The sequence below is a fragment of the Theropithecus gelada genome, chromosome 5 (genome assembly GCF_003255815.1).
Source record: "Theropithecus gelada isolate Dixy chromosome 5, Tgel_1.0, whole genome shotgun sequence".
Taxonomy (NCBI): domain Eukaryota; kingdom Metazoa; phylum Chordata; class Mammalia; order Primates; family Cercopithecidae; genus Theropithecus; species Theropithecus gelada.
In genome coordinates, this window is record NC_037672.1 from 37,590,322 (window position 1) to 37,609,030 (window position 18,709).

Consider the following 18,709-nt stretch of genomic DNA (forward strand, 5'->3'; position numbering starts at 1 on the left):
ACTGCTTGATATTATTCCATAGATCACTGGGTCTCTGTTCACCATTTTTTTTTCAGTTTTTTGTTTCTCTCTGTGATTCATCTTGCATAGGTAATGTTGCTATATTTGTAGGTTCACTAATCTTTTCTTTTGCATTGCCTGATCTGCTATTAATCCCATCTAGTGAAATTTTCATTTCAGATGTTGTATTTAGTCCTGTTTTGTTCTTTTTTTACATCTTTCATTTTTTTCTGATTATTTTTGTGTTTTCATTTATTTTTTATATTATTTTATTTTATTTAGAGACAGGGTCTCACTCTGTCACTCAGGCTGGAGTGCAGTGGCACAATCACAGCTCACTACGACCTCAACCTCCTAGGCTCAAATGATCCTCCCACCTTAGCCTCCTAAGTAGCTGGGACCACAGGCATGCACTACCACACCCAACTAATTTTTAAATTATCCTTGGTAGAGATGGAGTATCACTTTGTTGCCCAGACTGATCTTGAACTTACGAGCTCAAGCAATCCTCCCATTCCAACTTCCCAAATTGCTAGGATTATCAGCGTGAGCTGCCATACCCAACTATTTTTGTGTTTTCCTTTAAATATTTATACACAATAATAAAATATGTTGTAACATCCTTGTCTGCTAATTCCATTACCTTGTCACTTCCAGGTCTGTTTCTCTTAACTGATTCTTCTCCTTGTTATAGGTATTTTTTCCTGCTTTATAGCATATCTAGTAATTTTGTTTGATGCTGGCATTGTTATTACATTATTAAATGTTTGCATTATGTTGTCTTCCTTTAAATAGTATTGGGCTTTCTTCTGCTAGGCAGTGAAGTTCATTGCTAATTTTCAAGATCTGTTTTTAAGCTTTACTAGAGAGAGGCTAGGACTGTGCTGTCCAGTAAGGTAGTCACTAGCTACATGTGGCTACTGAAATGTGTCTAATCTGAATTGAGATGTGATAAAGGCATAAAATACACGCTGGATTTGGAAGACCTAGTATGAGAATAAGAATGCAAAGTATCTCATTAACAATTTTATATTGATTACCTATTGATGACACTTTGGATATACTGTTAAGTAAAAGATATTACTAAAATTCATTTTAACTCTTTTTACTACATATGTGGCATGCATTATATTTCTACTAGACAGCACTGTTCTAGAACAGAGGTCTGCAAACTACAGCCTACAGGATAGCCACCTAGTTTTGTTAATAAAGTTTTATTGGAACTCAGCCATACCTATTCACTTATCTATTGTCTATGGCTGCCTTCACACTATAATTGATTAGTCGTGACAGAGAATATATGACCTGCAAGCCTAAAATGTTTGCTGTCTGAAAATTTAACAAAAAATTTCCACCCCTGGTCCAGAGTACCCTTCACTCCAAGGATAGTTCAGCCCTGCTTTCTAACTTGTGATGCCTCCAAGGTCTCCACTGAATGCTTCAGGGCTGAATGAGGACTCCCCTTTGGCTAGTCAGACAACAAACACTTTCCCATTTCATGTGTGCTCTGGGATTTACTCAGCTTACAACTAAAAAGTCTTTTCTTGCCCAGACTTGTAGAGCGTCATTCTATATACTTGTATCCTAATACTCAGCAAAAATTCAAGAGATTCCTATGCATATTTCTGGAGCTCTTTTTCTGCATAGCTTCCTCCTCTTCAGAACTCTGCCCTACTACCTCTCACCACCTCAGCCTCCCCAAACTCTGATCTTCATCTCATCAATTCAGTGAGGCTACTAGGATCTGTTCAGATCCCTCCTTCCTGGATCTGTGGTCTAGAAATTGCTTTCAGACAGAAAACCAGGGCAGTCATTGAATTCACTTTGTTTCTCTTCTCTTAGGGATCACAGTCATATATAGACTGTTGCTCAATGTCCAAAGGCAGTTATTAATTACAATAATTTATAATGGGCAGTTAGATCAGGCTATTGTTATTCCATCATGACTATAAGGTAATGTCCCCTCTACTTATCGTTTGATAGGTAGAACTTACTATGTAGTATACTCTGGGTCTTCAGACTTTCCAAAGATTTGGTAGATTTGACTGACTTGTATGGAGCTAGAGATCAAAGTGTAGAACTTTTCCTGCGGTTTGCCTAAATAGTTGATGATATGCTATATCATTGACCAGAATTTCTCATGTCCAGGTTATGACAGAGAAGACAAAGAGGACTTGATAGAAGAAGCTGAAAGAAGGTTAGCTTGGAGCTATGCATTTCTGAATCTATTTGTACATTTATATCAGAAGTACAATAAGCATATTAACAGGCCTAGAAAAGATGACAGTGCAATAGCATGATCTTGGCTCACAGCAACCTCTGCCTCCCAGGTTCAAGTGATTCTCCTGCCTCAGCCTCCCAAGTAGCTGGGATTACAGGCATGTGCCCCCATGCCTGGCTAATTTTGTATTTTCGGTAAAGACGGGGTTTCTCCATGTTGGTCAGGCTGGTCTCAAACTCCCGACCTCAGGTGATCTGCCCACCTCGGCCTCTCAAAGTGCTGGGATTACATGTGTGAGCCACCGTGCCCGGCCATGATGTGCCTCTTTTTAAAGCATGTGAAAAGTTTAGGAAGCAATTATCATTAGTTCCAGATGCTATATTATGTGAAACAAATAGAGCTGTATACCTCCAGGTATTTATAGTGAAAAAAAGAACTGACCCAAAATACACATAAATGATAGAGATAGATAGATGGAATCTCCCAAAAAGTTTGTTTTATATTAGTGGCATTTATTTATTAAGAAATAGAAACTACAATCAGCCGATAAAACCAAAAAGGAAATTAAAAGTAAAAACAAACAAGTATCTATTTTCTTGCACCTGATTAGAAAAATATTTATTTCATAAAAAATTTTTTCATAAAAAAAATTATTTATTTTCCATTTGTTGAAAATAGAATGAGTAGTTATACTGTTAGTCAAGGTGGAGGAGATGGAAGAGAACTGGGAAGAGAATAACATCAAAGATGGGTGTCAAAAATAGCAGATTCAAGAATCATATAAAGGGGTAGATAAAAAAGGAGTCAAAAAGAAAAGAGAAGGGAGAGGAAAAAATAAAGAATTTGGGGTGCAACAGTGCCAGGTTTATATCAGGTGCTCAAGGAAAGTTTATTAGATAGATAATGGATGGATGGATGGATGGACAGATAGTAGGAACAATATAATAGAAAAGAATAAATGTGATACCTGAGGGTGAGTATTTGATCTTGTAGAACAGAGAAGAAATCTAATGGAGATAGACAGAATTGTCATGAAGGGTTTTGTAGGATGGTGATTTCTAACTATTTTAAGTACAAATAAGTTTTCCCCCAGTTAACTCATGCTTGAAACTTCATCTCAAAGGTCAACTTTCTGAAAGAGACCTTGAACATCAGTCAAGATTAATTCACCTGTTTTATTCCTCTTCTGGCACCTTACATTTTTTCCTTTATAACTCTTATTACAGCTTTGAAAAATGTTTTGGTAACTATTTGTTGAATATCTGTTCTCCCACTAAAGTGTAGGCTCCATGAGGGAACGAATTATGCCTTCACTGCTACCTCCTTGTCATCAGGGTCTGGAATAAAGTCTGGCCCAAATTTACCTCCCAATAAATATTTGTCGAGTAAAGGGTAAGTGCATGAATTAATAAATGAAGGAGGGTGGTACTGGTGGAAATGCAGAGCTGTGAGACCCACCCAGCTCCATGAAGACTGAGCCTATTCATCCAAGGAGTGGCTTTAGTGCAATAGAAAATGCCCTGGAATTAGAGCCAGGAAGCTTGACATCTGTCTCTGCTATTTACTTACTGTATTAACTAAGACAAGATAATTTATCTCAGCTTCTGTTTTCTGATGTCTTAAATGAGGATCATATACCTCACATGGTTGTTATGAAATTTGGATTAACAAAGTGTTCAAACCGGGTGTGGTGGTGCATACCTGTAGTCCCAGCTACTCGAGAGGTTGAGACAGGGGCATCACTTGAGTTCAGGAGGTCAAGGCTGCAGTGAGCTATGATTGCACCACTGCATTTCAGCCTGAACAACAGAGTAAGAACCCATCACTAAAATAAAAAATAAAAAATAAAAATTTAAGTGCTTAGAACTTCTCCAGTGTTTTCTCCCAAGAACCCCAGTGGAAGAAGTAAGCATTCCCATCTGTGTTGAACTCAAGGTACACTAAAAACAAAAGCAACTTCTTTGAAACAAGTTTTAGCTGAAAAGTTCATGCAAATGTTTCATTTTATACCATAATATATATCTACATTGTTTCAACGTTGAAATTATGTTTTAAATTATTCATCAGTGTATTTAGATTTTTGTTTCATAAAATAATGGAATAAAATGGATGTTCATAGAACACACACCATGTTATCCTTTGCTTTTCCATATTTTTGAGAAACATGGATTGATGTAAAATGACCTGCTACATGGTGGGCAGGACCTCCGTAAGTGTTTGCTGAATCCGAATCTGCCCACCAGAGGAGCTGCAGGGTTGAATCAAAAGCAAAGCTGATGATGCAAAGAGGATTTCTCCCACAGGAGGAGTGCCCAGGCAGGCTGCTAATCTGGGGATAAATCAAAAGGTTCAGGTCAAAAATGACCTACACACTTATTTGAATCTAGATAATCAAAAGGAAAATGATCAGTACTATATAAAATGTAGGCTATATGTAAAATGATTATATATGTATCATAAATTATTTAGAATTATCATTATAAATTTGTATAATAATGTTTTATATATAAAAATGTTATTATATAATATACTGGACTGTCTACAGAGAAAAAAAGATACTTAATTGTAAAGATTACTCCTGGCCACATGTGTGGCTCATGCCTGTAATCCCAGCACTTTGGGATGCCAAGGCGGGCAGACCACTTGAAGTCAGGAGTTGAAGACCAATCTGGTCAACACAGCAAAACCCTGTCTCTACTAAAAATACGAAAATAAATTAGCCAGGCATGGTGGTGTGCACTTGTAATTCCAGTTACTTGGGAGGCTGAGGCAGGAGAATCACTTGAACTGGCGAAGTGGCAGTTGCAGTGAGCTGAGGTTGTGCCACTGCTCTCCAGCCTGGACGACAGAGCGAGACTCTGTCTCAAAACAAAAACAACAACAACAACAAAACTCCTATCTTTGGTTTTATTCTTAGAATCTAATGTAAAACAAACAAACGAACCTTCCCCACCCCCAGCTCTAGTGTAACATCCAGACTTTGGTCTGCTCTGAATCTGAATTCGCCATGAACTCAGCTACACATTTAGCTGTAGCTCAATTTCTATTTCCAAGGCTTTGACCCAACGAAAGCATTAAACATACTATGACAAAAGCAAACCTCCCTATGAACGAATATGGTCTGCCCTCAGTTTCCTCACTGTAAAGTGGAGATAACAATGCCTATCTCACAGGCTGGTTACAAGCATTCAATGAAATGCACACGAACATGCCTGGTACAGCACCTGCCACATTGCAAACAACCACCCAACTTCTAGGGTTTATTCATTGCTCCATCACCAATTTCTACTTGTTACAGGCGGAACTGTGTCCCTAGCCACAATTCATGTTGAAGTCCTAATCCTTCATATCCAAGAATGTGACTGCATTTGGATTGTGTTTGTTTACTTGTTTTTTGAGACAAGGTCTCACTCCATCACCCAGGCTGGAGTGCAGTGGTGTGATCACGGCTCACTGCAGTCTCGACTTTCCAGTCTCAGGTGATCCTTCCACCTCAGCCTCCTAGGCAGCTGGGACTACAGGCACATGCCACCACACCTGGCTAGCTTTTTGTAGAGATGGAGTTTTGCCACATTGCCCAAGCTGGTCTCAACCTCCCAGGGTCAAGCAATCCTCCCACCTCAGCCTCCCAAGTAGGTGGGACTACATGCACACACCACCATGCTTGGCTAATTTTTGTGTATTCTGTAGAGACAAAGTCTTGCTGTGTTGCCCAGGCTGGTCTCGAACTCCTGGGCTCAAGTGATCTGCCCATCTAAGCCTCTCAAAGTGCTGGGGTTACAGGCATGAGCCACCACACCCAGCCCAATGTGACTGTATTTGGAGATAGGATCTTTATAGAAGTAATTAAGTTCAAATGAGGTCATCAGAATAGGCCCTAATGTAATATGACCGGTGTTCTTTTAAGAGAAAATGTGGATGCAGACAGAGGGAAGATGATGTGAAGACAAAGGGAGAAGAGGGCCATCTACAAGTCGACAAGAGGAAGTCTGGAACAGATCCTTCCCGCACAGCTCCCCTGAAGAAACCAGCCCTGCCAACACTACCTTGATCACGGACTTCCAACCTCCAGTACTGTAAGAAAATAAACATCTGTTGTTTAAGCCACCCAGCTATGGCCGCCCTAGCAAACTAAGATACCACTAGAATAAAAGCTCCGTGAGAGTAAGTGTTTTTCTTTTTGCTCTATACTGTACCCTAAGTGCCTAGAACAGAGCCTGGCCCATAGTAGGCACCTAATAAATCATTGTTGACCTCTTCCATAAATGTCCAATCCTGAGCCTGGCACAGATATTTAGCAAATATTCGAAGACTGGATAAATGATTCTATTTCCAAATACCAAATTAGAACACAGTCTGAAAAAAATACATATTACCTGATTTATATATATATATGCTTTGTTAAACTTTAAATATTGTCACACTTAAATCACCTTAATTGGAAAGGGCAAAATGTCATGAAATCCATGCTGGTCTTGGAAAATCCAATTTCGGTAGAGTACGTCCTTAATTGTTTAACATCCAAACTCCTTGGCCTAAATTTAAGCACTGCATAACTCTCTCTCTTGCCAATCCAACCTCATTTCCCCAAGTCCCCCACAGGATCCATCTGCTGAAACCACACTGGTCTCTGCATCACTTCCAGAAATACCATCCTGGCAGGCTCAGCTCAAACCCCTCGTCTCACACGAAGCCTTCTTCACCCTCTGAAGCCAAAGTAATAAAGTAATACCACTTTCTTTAGGGACGCTTTTTTTTTTTTTTTTTTTTTTTAATGTATCACTTACTTCCTCATACCATTAGTCATCTTTGTGAGTTTATCTGGTTTCCACTCTAGATTAAAAACTCTTTGATGACAGGAACTTTTAAAAACACTTAATTCTACCCGATCTAGGTTGGAATCCAGCAGATATTATAAAGAGATGTTAATTAAATCACTGGAAAACACACAGTCAGCATTTACACCCAACCCCAGCCTTGAAAGCAAAGAGAGTCAGAGAAGGCACTGGCAAATCCAAGTCTCTGAACATTAGCAACTTGAGCACAAGTTCTACTCAAAGTGGGAAATAGAGAAGAACTGCAATAACATAGTCCAAAGTGATGCTGTCATTTCCAAAAGTTATTGCTTTACCATTAACACTAGATAATAAATATCCATCATGCCCTACTTCTGAATCATACCTATTTGATTAATGCTGGGCATTTCTTTCCCAAGGCTTCATACTATTCCTCTTGCCGCTTGCTCTTTTTCTTGTTTTTGAGACTGGGTCTTACTCTCTTGCCCAGGCTGGAATGCAGTGGCACAATCATGGTTCACTGCAGCCTCAACCTCTCAGGCTCAAGGGATCCTCCCACTTCAGCCATCTGAGTAGCTGGGACTACAGGCACGCACCACCACACCCGGCTAACTTTTCTATTTTTTGTAGAGACAGGGTTTCACTATGTTGTGCTGGTCTTGCACACCTGGGCTCAAGTGATTCTCCCGCCTCAGCTTCCCAAACAGGCATGAGCCACCTTGCCTGGCCCCCCTCTTGCTGTTTTTTTTATTGAATAGGCATTTGCCTCAGATAACCAGATCAGCAGCAGGACCGAGAAATACATTTCAGCTCTGTTTTGTGGGCTTTGGCAAACAGTTCATGTGTGTTTGTGCAATCACAGGTAGAAGAAATACCATAAAGAATTAATTACTTTTTTAAAAAAATCTGATTCTTCTGATTCACTTGATATGAAACATGAGCCAATGTCAAACAAATTATTTTCTCTTGGCCAGGCACGGTGGCTCACGTATGCAATCCCAGCACTTTGGGAGGCCAAGGCAGTTCAGGAGTTCAGAGACCAGCCTGGGCACCATGGTGAAAATACAAAAAATTAGCTAGTCATGGTGGCGTGTGCCTGTAGTCCCAGCTAGCTGGAAGGCTGAGGCAGGAGGATCACTTGAGCCTGGGGGGTTAAGGCTGCAGTGAGCTGAGACTGTGCCATTGCACTCCAGCCTAGGTGACAGAGGGAGACCCTGTCTCAAAAAAAAAGTTATTTTCTCTAATTTAATGGGAAAAAGGAGTGTAATATTCCTCAAGTGGCTTTCTAGCCACTTGATCCCATCTTCACATGACCTTTGAAAATCTTGTTGCTATGTTTCTTTTCATATAATTGCATCCAAGCAATATGATAAATACAGGTAGTTAGGGTGAGGCAGCAGAGTGTTCCTAACCTCACACATAAGCAGGAATTTCAGTCCTTGGCTATTTCAGTAAGCATTCCTCATTTAACCCCCAGTCTAATATTTTTATGTGATATAACAGTGATACCAGAGCAGGCCAGGGAAGTGTAGGGAAGGGAAGGGTGTGGTCCCTAGCTAGAGCTCCACCCCTGAGCCTGTGCCCACAGACCTACATGAGGACAGGCATTTCTGTTTTCCTGCCTAAATGTTGCATTTCCCAAGACCACTCTGGCCTGCCATGCCCCCATCCTGTGCCTATAAAAATCCTGAGACCCTAGCAGGCGGAGACACAAGTGGCTGGACGTTAAGAGGAACACACCAGCGAAAGAACACAAGCAGCTGGATGTCGAGAGGAACGCACCGGCGTAAGAGTACACTGATAGACACTGGCAGGCCATCAACCGGGGGAACGACACAGTTTGGCCAGAGTGGTCGGAGGAGGGCCCAGGCTGCTGAGTGGCTGGACTCCAAGGAAAAATCACCTCCTCACTCTATCCCCCTTCTGGCTCCCCCATCTGCTGAGAGCTACTTTAACTCAATAAAACCTTGCACTCAGGCCAGGCGTGGTGTCTCACACCTGTAATCTCAACACTTTGGGAGGCCAAGGCAGGCAGATCACTTGAGATCAGGAGTTCGAGACCAGCCTGGCCAACCTGGTAAAACTCATCTCTACCAAAAATAGAAAAATTAGCTGGGCGTGGTGGCACATGCCTGTAGTCCCAACTATTTGGGAGGCTGAGGCAGGAGAATCACTTAAACCCAGGAGGCAGAGGTTGCAGTGAGCCAAGATGGTGCCACTGCACTCCAGTCTGGGAAACAGAGCAAGACTCTGTCTCAAAACAAAAAACCTTGCACTCATTCTCCAAGCCCATGTGTGATCCAATTCTTCTAGTACACCAAGGCAAGAAACAACAAGATGCAGAAAGCCCTCTGTCCTTGCAATAAAGCAGGGGGTCTAATTGAGCTGACTGACACAAGCCACCTACGGATGGCTAAACTAAAAAAGCACATGGTAACACATGCCTACTGGGGCTTCAGGAGCGGTAAACATTCACCCCTAGATGCTGCCATGGGGTTGGAGCCCACATTCCCCACGACCTGCCCGTCTGCCTGCTCCCCCGAAGGTTTTTTTTTGTTGTTTTTTGTTTTTTCTTGATACAGTCTTGCTTTGTTGCTAAGGCTGGAGCGCAGTGGTGTGATCTCAGCTCACTGCAACCTCCACCTCCCAGGTTCACACAGTTCTCCTGCCTCAGCTTCCTGAGTAGCTGGGATACAGGCGTGTGCCACCACGCCCAACTAATTTTGGTGTTTATAGTACAAACAGGTTTCACCATCTTGGCCAGGCTGGTCTCGAGCTCCTGACCTCAAGTGATCTGCCCACCTCGGCCTCCCAAAGTGCTGGGATTACAGGCGTGAGCCACCGTGCCCAGGCACCCCTAGGGGTTTTGAGCAGCAGGGCACCGAAGAAGTGAGCCCAAGCCACACCCCATCGTATGCCCTGAGAAGGGGATAAGAGAATTTTTCTCATTTCAATAGGACATCCATTTTTATGTGATATAACAGGACATTTTACATGAAACTCTTAATTATAATACTTTAAATACAGTATTTATTAAATATTTAATTATATTTAATATTTTCTTTGAGAAATGGCTTTAAATTATACTATTTTGAGTAAAGTTTATAGTTTCAAGAATATAACAGAGGTACTAAAGCAAGTGATAAGCCATAAGGTATAAGATATAAAAATACAAATCCACACTAAATAAATAATAGTATAAGCATCCTATTTATGGAGAAATAAATTCAAATTTTAAAAGTCATTTATATGGCCAGGCATGGTGGCTCAAGCCTATAATCCCAGCACTTTGGGAGGCCAAGGTGGGTGGATCACGAGGTCAGGAGTTGGAGATCAGCCTGGCCAACATGGTGAAACCCCGTCTCTACTAAAAATACAAAAATTAGCCAGATGCAATGGCAGGCACCTGTAATCCCAGCTACTCAGGAGGCTGAGGCAGGAGAATCGCTTGAACCCGAGCAGCAGAGGTTATAGTGAGCCAAGATAGCACCACTGCACTCTGGCCTGGGTGACAGATTGAGACTCTGTCTCAAAAAAAAAAAAAATAAGAAAAGTTATTTATATGGCCAAGGAAATTGATTGTTAGAATAATATAGAACTGTCTGTTAAGTATAAAAATTGTAACAGAAACTATAAAAAAGACAAAGCCCTTGCTCTAAGTAGCTTATAAACAACTATAAGAGTTCAAGCAAACTAGAAATGTATTTGGGTTTTTGTTTTTGTTTTTGAGACAGTCTTGCTCTGTCACCTACGATGGAGTGCAGTGGCATGATCTCAGCTCACTGCAACGGCGATTCTCCTGCCTCAGCCTCCTGAGTAGCTGGGATTACAGGCAGGCATCACTGTACCCGGCTAATTTTTGTATTTTTACTAGAGACAGGGTTTCACCATGTTGGCCAGAGTAGTCTCGAACTGCTGACCTTAAGTGATCCGCCCCCCACTGCCTCCCAAAGTGCTGGGATCACAGGTGTGTGCCACTGCACCCAGCTAATTTTTGTATTTGTAGTAGAGACAGGATTTTGCCATGTTGGCCAGGCTGGTCTCCAACTCCTGGCCTCCAGTGATCCACCTGCCTCAGCCTCCCGAAGCGCTGGGATTACAGGCGTGAGCCACTGCACCCAGCTGCTAACTAGAAATGTAAACTGTACAGGGTGGTAGTGGTGGTAATAATTCTAGAGTATAAAAACAATTTAAAAATTTTTTTTGGAGAATTTGTTTTTCAGATTTGAAAAGAAAAGGTGAATGATACACATATCTGTTTAAAACAATGACACAGGAAAGGTTTTCTTTAAAATAGGCTAAAAATTTTTGCCTTCCTTTCCTAATTTCTAAAGATGATGGAACAGAAAGACTGTTATCTGGGCCAGGCATGGTGGCTTAGCCTGTAATCCCAGCACTTTGGGAGGCTGAGGTGGGCAGATCACTTGAGGTCACGAGTCCAAGACCAGCCTGGCTAACATGGTAAAATTCCCATCTCTACTAAAAATACAAAAATCAGCTGGGCATGGTGGCGTAAGCTTATAATCCCAGCTACTTGGGAGGCTTAGGCAGGAGAATAGCTTGAACTCGGGAGGCAGAAGTTGCAGTGAGCCTGGATCACACCACTGTACTCCAGCCTGGGCGACAGAGCAAGACTCCATATGAAAGAAAGAGAGAAAAAGAGAGGGAGAGAGAGAGACAGAAATTAAGGCTGTTTTCTGGAACTGAAATAATAACGTACTCAACAGTGTTGGCAGGGCACAGTGGCTCACACCTGTAATCCCAACATTTTAGGAGGCCGAGGCAGGTGGATTACGGGGTGAGGGGTTCGAGACCAGACTGGCTAACATGGTGAAACCCGTCTCTACTAAAAATACAAAAATTAGCCAGGTGTGGTGGTGGACACCTATAATCCCAGTTACTCGGGAGGCTGAGGCAGGAGAATTGCTTGAACCTGGGAGGTGGAGGTTGCAATGAGCCAAAATCTCAGACACAGCAATTGTGTGTCTGAATTATACAATGCATCTTTGTCAGTCATCTGTACCAAATGGTCTAGATTAAATTAACTGGGTTTTTTTTTGGATGGGGCCAGGGGGCAGGGGCGTTGTTTATTTGTTTGCTTGTTTGGATCTAAGGGTACTTCTGCAGCTGCAGAAGAAAGTTAAGGGAAATACATTAACAAATGTGACTAATTCTGTCATTATCCAAACTACACTACTCATTTGATAACTACCACCTAATGAAAACTGAAAAGTCCTGAGGACTAGAATTTAGACAGGTACTTTCAAATGCATCACAACTGGAAATATCTTGAGATACACAGTTCAAGAAAGTAAGCTGATAACCTACCAAGAGTATCTCTCCTGGGAGGTGGTGATAAACGCTCCTCAAGACTTCTCCTGTTTCCTCCTGAATCTTGGGAACTACTTTAAGATGCCCTCATCTTCATAGTACCAAATGAAAGAAAATTAATTGCATTTGAAACAGTTTGTCACATAAGAAAATAAACAAACATGCAAAAGGAGACACATTGTGTGAATCTCAGGGGAAATCTTATTTTTCAGATATTGATGAAATAGCTAAAGAAACAAGATACTGATACGAGTTTAGAATGCCATCATCAATTTCTGCTTCTTTTGAATCCATTTCCCTTATCTTTAGTGCAGAAAAAGAAACTGATTAGATACATTACTGTGTAACAAAAGTTGTACTCAAATTTTGAAAGCATTTCCCTCCTTTTTTAAAAACTAAATGTTTCTCTTTTTTAGAAAGTGAATTTTCTCTATTGTGAAAATACCATGACTACGAGGCAGAATTATATATTTAGTTGTGCTAAAGCACTGATGACTTCTTTTATGATGATTTTTTTTAAATGGTAAATATTTCTCATAAACCTGCAAAACTCAAGTGCTAGACTCTATAACGTTTCATAGTTAATAGACCCATTTGCAACAGCAATGAGAAAAATTTAAATGTAAGTCCAGACACTTCATATAAAATTATTGACTGGCGGGGCTGTGCGTAGTGGCTCACGCCTGTAATCCCAGCACTTTGGGAGGTCGAGGCAGGCAGATCACAAGGTCAGGAGGTCAAGACCATCCTGGCTAACATGGTAAAACCCCATCTCTATTAAAAATACAAAAAATTAGCCAGGCGTGATGGCACACGCCTATAGTCCTAGCTACTAGGGAGGCTGAAGCAGGAGAATCTGTTGAACCCAGGAGGCGGAGGTTGCAGTGAGACGACATCTCACCACTACACTCCAGCCTGGGTGACACAGCGAGACTCTGCCTCAAAAAACAAACAAACAAACAAAAAATTATTGACTGGCTAAAATATTCTGGAAAATCTAATAAACTAAACATCATATCGATGTGAGCGTGAACACACTATATATTGTAGATTTCTTGTTCCTCTCATAAGCAAGTAACTTTAAATAGGCAAAGCGCACCAAAAAAAAAAAAGTCTTTTACATCATTCAAAGTTGTCCATACTTTCTTTTATCCTCTTCCATTCTTTTAGAATTTTCTGGAAATACAGTATCTTCAAGACAACAGGAGGAAGGGAAAACAGACTACAATATACATCTAGACATATTTTAAAGATATTCATGATAGAAGAAGGCACAAATTAATGAATAAAAAATTGGATAGATGACATGCCTTGTTTGATGTGAGAACACTTAATAAAAGGTTAAAATTAATGAGCTAAGGGAAGAAAACATGGCTAAAAGGGCTAGTAGCTCTGTAAGGGTGGGGACAGGGCGGGGAACAGAGTCAGGGAGACAAACAGGATGCTGGGAGGTGAGAAATAAGGGTGGGGAGTAGTGGGCAATCTCAAGAGGAACTAACAAGGCCGTTGCTTATAGTTACCCAGAAAACCTTATGAACAATAACAGACAAGCAGATGCAGCTCAGACAGAAACAGCGGAGCAGCTAGAAGCCCCTCCTGCTGAGACAACGCACCAGACACGTTAATGGTGTTTGGGGGCTGCAGGTCATCTCTCACATACTCACATCCACAACTGCTGACACCTCTGTTTCCCGTCAAATCAACAGATCCTGGCAAAAGACCCCCAGAGAGGATGAATGGAACTTGATCCAGAAGTATGAATATATTCCTATCTGTTCAGAAATAGGAACTTCAGCTCTACTCATTCTAGTTTGCCAGCTTTTCTATTTTTGGTTTTGTTTTTTTGTTGTTTTGTTTTGTTTTTGGTGTTTGTTTTTAGCTTTTCCTCTTTGGAAAGGTTTGTCAAGCAAATTCTGTACGTGATATTTTGAAAAATTTCCAGTTCCAAGAACCAGCACAGGTCCAACTAACCAAGCAGCCTTTAAAAAGCCACAGAGTCGGCCAGGTGCAGTGGCTCATGCCTGTAATCCCAGCACTTTGGGAGGCCAAGGCGAGTGGATCACGAGGTCAGGAGTTTGAGACCAGTCTGGCTAACATAGTGAAACCCTGTCTCTACCAAAAATACAAAAACTCGCCAGGTGTAGTGGGACATGCCCGTAATCCCAGCTATTCCGGAGGCTGAGGCAGAAGAATCACTTGAAGCCCGGAGGCGGAGGTTGCAGTGAGCCGAGATCGTGCCACTGTACTCCAGCCTGGGCGACAGAGCTAGACTCCGTCTCAAAAAAAAAAAAAAAAACAAAGCCAAACACTCAATAAAAGATGTTCACCTTCCCTCACTGCCCTCTATTTCTAGAGCCTCCCTTTTCACCACCTCCTGCCGCCCTAGACTCAGCCCCCTTCAAAATCCCAAGCAAAGGACTGCACCTCTGGCTCTGAGGTGCTTCCAAAGGGCCAACTTGCAAAACTGTGCTTCAGATCCGACACTTAATTATACACAACTTGCCCACTGCCCATTTCTTTCTTAGCTTTTTTTTTTTTTTTTTAGACAGAGTCACTCTGTCACCCAGGCTGCAGTGCAGTGGCAAAATCTCGGCTCACTGCAAAGTCGCCTCCCAGGTTCAAGCAATTCTCCTCCCTCAGCCTCCGGAGTAGCTGGGATTACAGACACGCACCACCACACCAGGCTGATTTTTGTATTTTTAGTAGAGACAGGGTTTCACCATGTTAGCTAGGCTGATCTCGAACTCCTGATCTCAAGCGATCCACCACCTCGGCCTCCCAAAATGCTGGGATTACAGTCGTGAGCCACCATGCCTGGCATTTTAGCTATTTTTAAAAACACACTTGTTTCTTATTACAACAGGAATATATGCTCATTAAAGAAAAAAACACAGAATATTGAAAGGCAAAGAAAAAAATATTCCCCCTACTCCTATCACTTGGATATGACCATTATTTTCATTTTCATGTTTTTGTGTATTAGCAAATTTTTTTAATTGCCAGGGTGATGAAGAACTCTCCACTGTTCATGTGGGAGAACCATGTGTTTAATTTTTTCTAGGACAGATCAGCAAAACTTCCAAAGCATTTGTGAATGCAGAATGGCTTGCCGCGTTGGGAGACCAAGGAATAAAAGGCTGAAGTCCTCTTCCCAGCCAAGCACCAGGGGAGCCTGTGCAACTGAGCTTTTACACGGAGGGAAATGCTTCAAACTTCAGGGTTTTGGAAGTGTGGGCATGCAATGCACTTGGAATGAGCAGAAAAGAAAAGGTGGCAAGACCACTTCCCTAGAGCACAGTGTACACACACTGCCTCTTTGCTGGCTAAGTCACTAAGGTAGAAAAATGCTCACATGTGCACATGTACATGTGCATGTGTGTACAGGGTGGGAGAGAGAGAGATGATATATGTATATATACATGAATAGATGTATGCACCCTTTGCTTGCTGCCTTCTGCTCTGCACTGTTGGAGCTTTATATTCACATTAAACTTCATGTCATTTTTATATGCTATCTAATGCCACTCACCGGCTTAAAAATCTGTGGTTGCCCGATGTCAAATTCCAATTTTCTCCACAACATGGTCTTGGCTGACCTCTCCTGCCTTATCTCATTCCACTCCTAAGTGACCCAGTTTCCTGTTGGACCCTTTGCCTCCATGCCCTTTCCAGACCCTAAAATGTGATTCCTAGCCCCTTCTGCAGCCATGAAGTTCTAACACAGATATCACCTCCTCCATGAAGATTTTGAGGACTTCCTGACCAGATGTGATTTCTTTTGCAAGACTGTAAGCTTCTTGAAGACAAAAACTAAACCACACATTACTACTCATATTTTGGAAAAATACATTTACCTTTTTATCCATTTAGCTCTCGTATCATTGTCCTTTTCTAAATTTTATTCATTATATTCTTGGCCAGGCACAGTGGCTCACACCTGTAATTCCAGCACTTTGGGGGGCCAAGACAGGAGCATCACTTGAGGTCAGGAGTTCAAGACCAGCCTGGCCAACATGGTGAAACCCCGTCTCTTCTAAAAATACAGAAATTAGCTGAGGGTGGTGCACCCCTGTAATCCCAGCTACTTGGCAGGCTGAGGCAGGAGAATTACTGGAACCCAGGAGGCAGAGGTTGTTGCAGTGAGTCAAGATTGCGCCACTGCACTCCAGCCTGGGTAACAGAATGAGACTCTGTCTCAAAAATAAAATAAAATAAAATAAATTTTATTCATTATATTATTATTTCTGCATTGTATAATAATTAAGCAGAATAATACATATATTCTCTTTAATTCCTTGAATGCAGGGATTATGTCATACATATTTCTTGCATTATCAGCCCCACCCAAGACCTATGGTAAATGTTCAAGCAATACTAACTGAAGTAGATTAAATTCAAGATTTAAATGCCAATAATTATTCCGTAACATAGAGGAGAGGGCGAGAAACAAAAAGAGTTCACCTTACTCCAAAATAGTTGAAAACCAGCCTCATTCCAAAACAAGGGAGGTCGTTTTTCTTATTTTGTAGGTCTCCCATTTTTTACTTACTCTGACTACCAGCACAGGAAAAATCTAGGTAGTCTCCAACTCAGCAAGAAGTTGCAGTCTCTTTGTACATGTAGGACATTGATTTGGAAATTATAAATCATTTTCCTTTGAAGTCATAGTATAAATAATGTTTTAAGGTCTCTGACAGGTCTCCAAAAGTTGACTGAAACTCTCAATAAAGCAGAAATAATATATTTTCAATAAAAAGTAGGAAATAAAACTACTGACATATTTTACTTGCAAAATAATCAATAAACAATGAAACACACTTGATTTTCTTTTTCTTTTTTTTTTTTTTTTTTGGAGATGGAGTCTCGCTCTGTTGTCCAGGCTGGAGTGCAGTGATGCCATCTCGGCTCACTGCAACCTACACCTTCCAGGTTCAAGCAATTTTTCTGCCTCAGCCTCCAGAGTAGCTGGGATTACAGGTGCATGCCACTGCGCCCGGCTAATGCTTGTATTTTCAGTAGAGACACGGTTTCACCATGTTGACCAGGCTGGTCTCAAACTCCTGACCTCAGATGATCTGTCTGCCTCAGCCTCTCAAAGTGCTGGGATTACACGCATGAGCCACCACACCCAGCCAAGTGATTATTTTTGAATAATCATGATTCAAGGAAAGCAGATTTAACTACAGAAAAAGGAGGATATCTTCTAACCATTCTCTCCTGGTGGCTATCATCCACGTTTCTCAGAGGTTTTTTTTTTGGAATTAAGACACGACTTGAGGGCCTAAGTCTTACTCTGGCCATAGCTCTGAGTAACTTCAGGATCCACATAGAACCATGTTTAACACCCCAGTCACTCTTTTCCCTCATCTCTTCATCTTCAGGGATCTTCTCCACTCCCTTCTAGTTCTCCCACTTCCACAGGCACTCCCTGGATCACACCATCCCCTAGGACTGCTTCACCTCTAAATACTAAACTTACAGGTAGTCCCTATTCTCTGACAGCTCACCTCCTAACCTTCCAGGTCACTCACTCCATTATTCCCAAGACATCTATTTGGATTCTTCAATCTATTTGGAATGTCCAGTTCACCAATCCCTTGGCTATTTCTCTACAGCCTTATTCTGTTTTACCTCTCTGACTTAGATCCCAAGAACCAACATTTCAACTATGCCACTGTCATGGCACTGTCCTGCCAAACACAATCCAAGACAACTGTCCACCTGTACTGGAAATGCTAAGAGCTTCTGGGGGTGGGGGTGGATCACACATCCAGTCTGATCTTCACTAGAACTCATGGTCACCTAACTCAACCTCAATATTTCTTGGCAATTCTAAATTGGATGGATGGATAGATAACATCGGTGGAAACTTGTAGAGATGATGCAGAGAATCTACAGACCTTTTGTAATGTGTTAGAGATGGATAACCCTTAGCCTAGCATTTCTAATTTTACTTCAAATCATATAGCATTGTTTTCATTTAAGGTAAATGTATCTGTGCTGCCCGTAAATTCACAAGCACATGACACTTTTCTGCCTTGGTAGCTCTGTCTGTCCTCAAATGAGGAGGAGAAATTCCCTGGGAAGGAATAGAAAAGCTCTAAAGTAGATTGGAGAAGAAATAAGGAATCTCAAGAAAATGTATCTGTGTAGCAGGAAGAGACTGCCTGAGATGGAATATATTGTGATGTAAGTCACAAAAGAGAAAGTGGAGGTTTGCAGTGGCTTGTGTCCACTAGCCCCTGAATCCATTTCAACATGGTGTTATTGTCCTGGGGTAGCTTAGCTGTCATACATTAATCAACAAATACTTATGGAACACCTTCTGTTTGTCAGATACTGTTTTAGAAGCTTGAGAAAA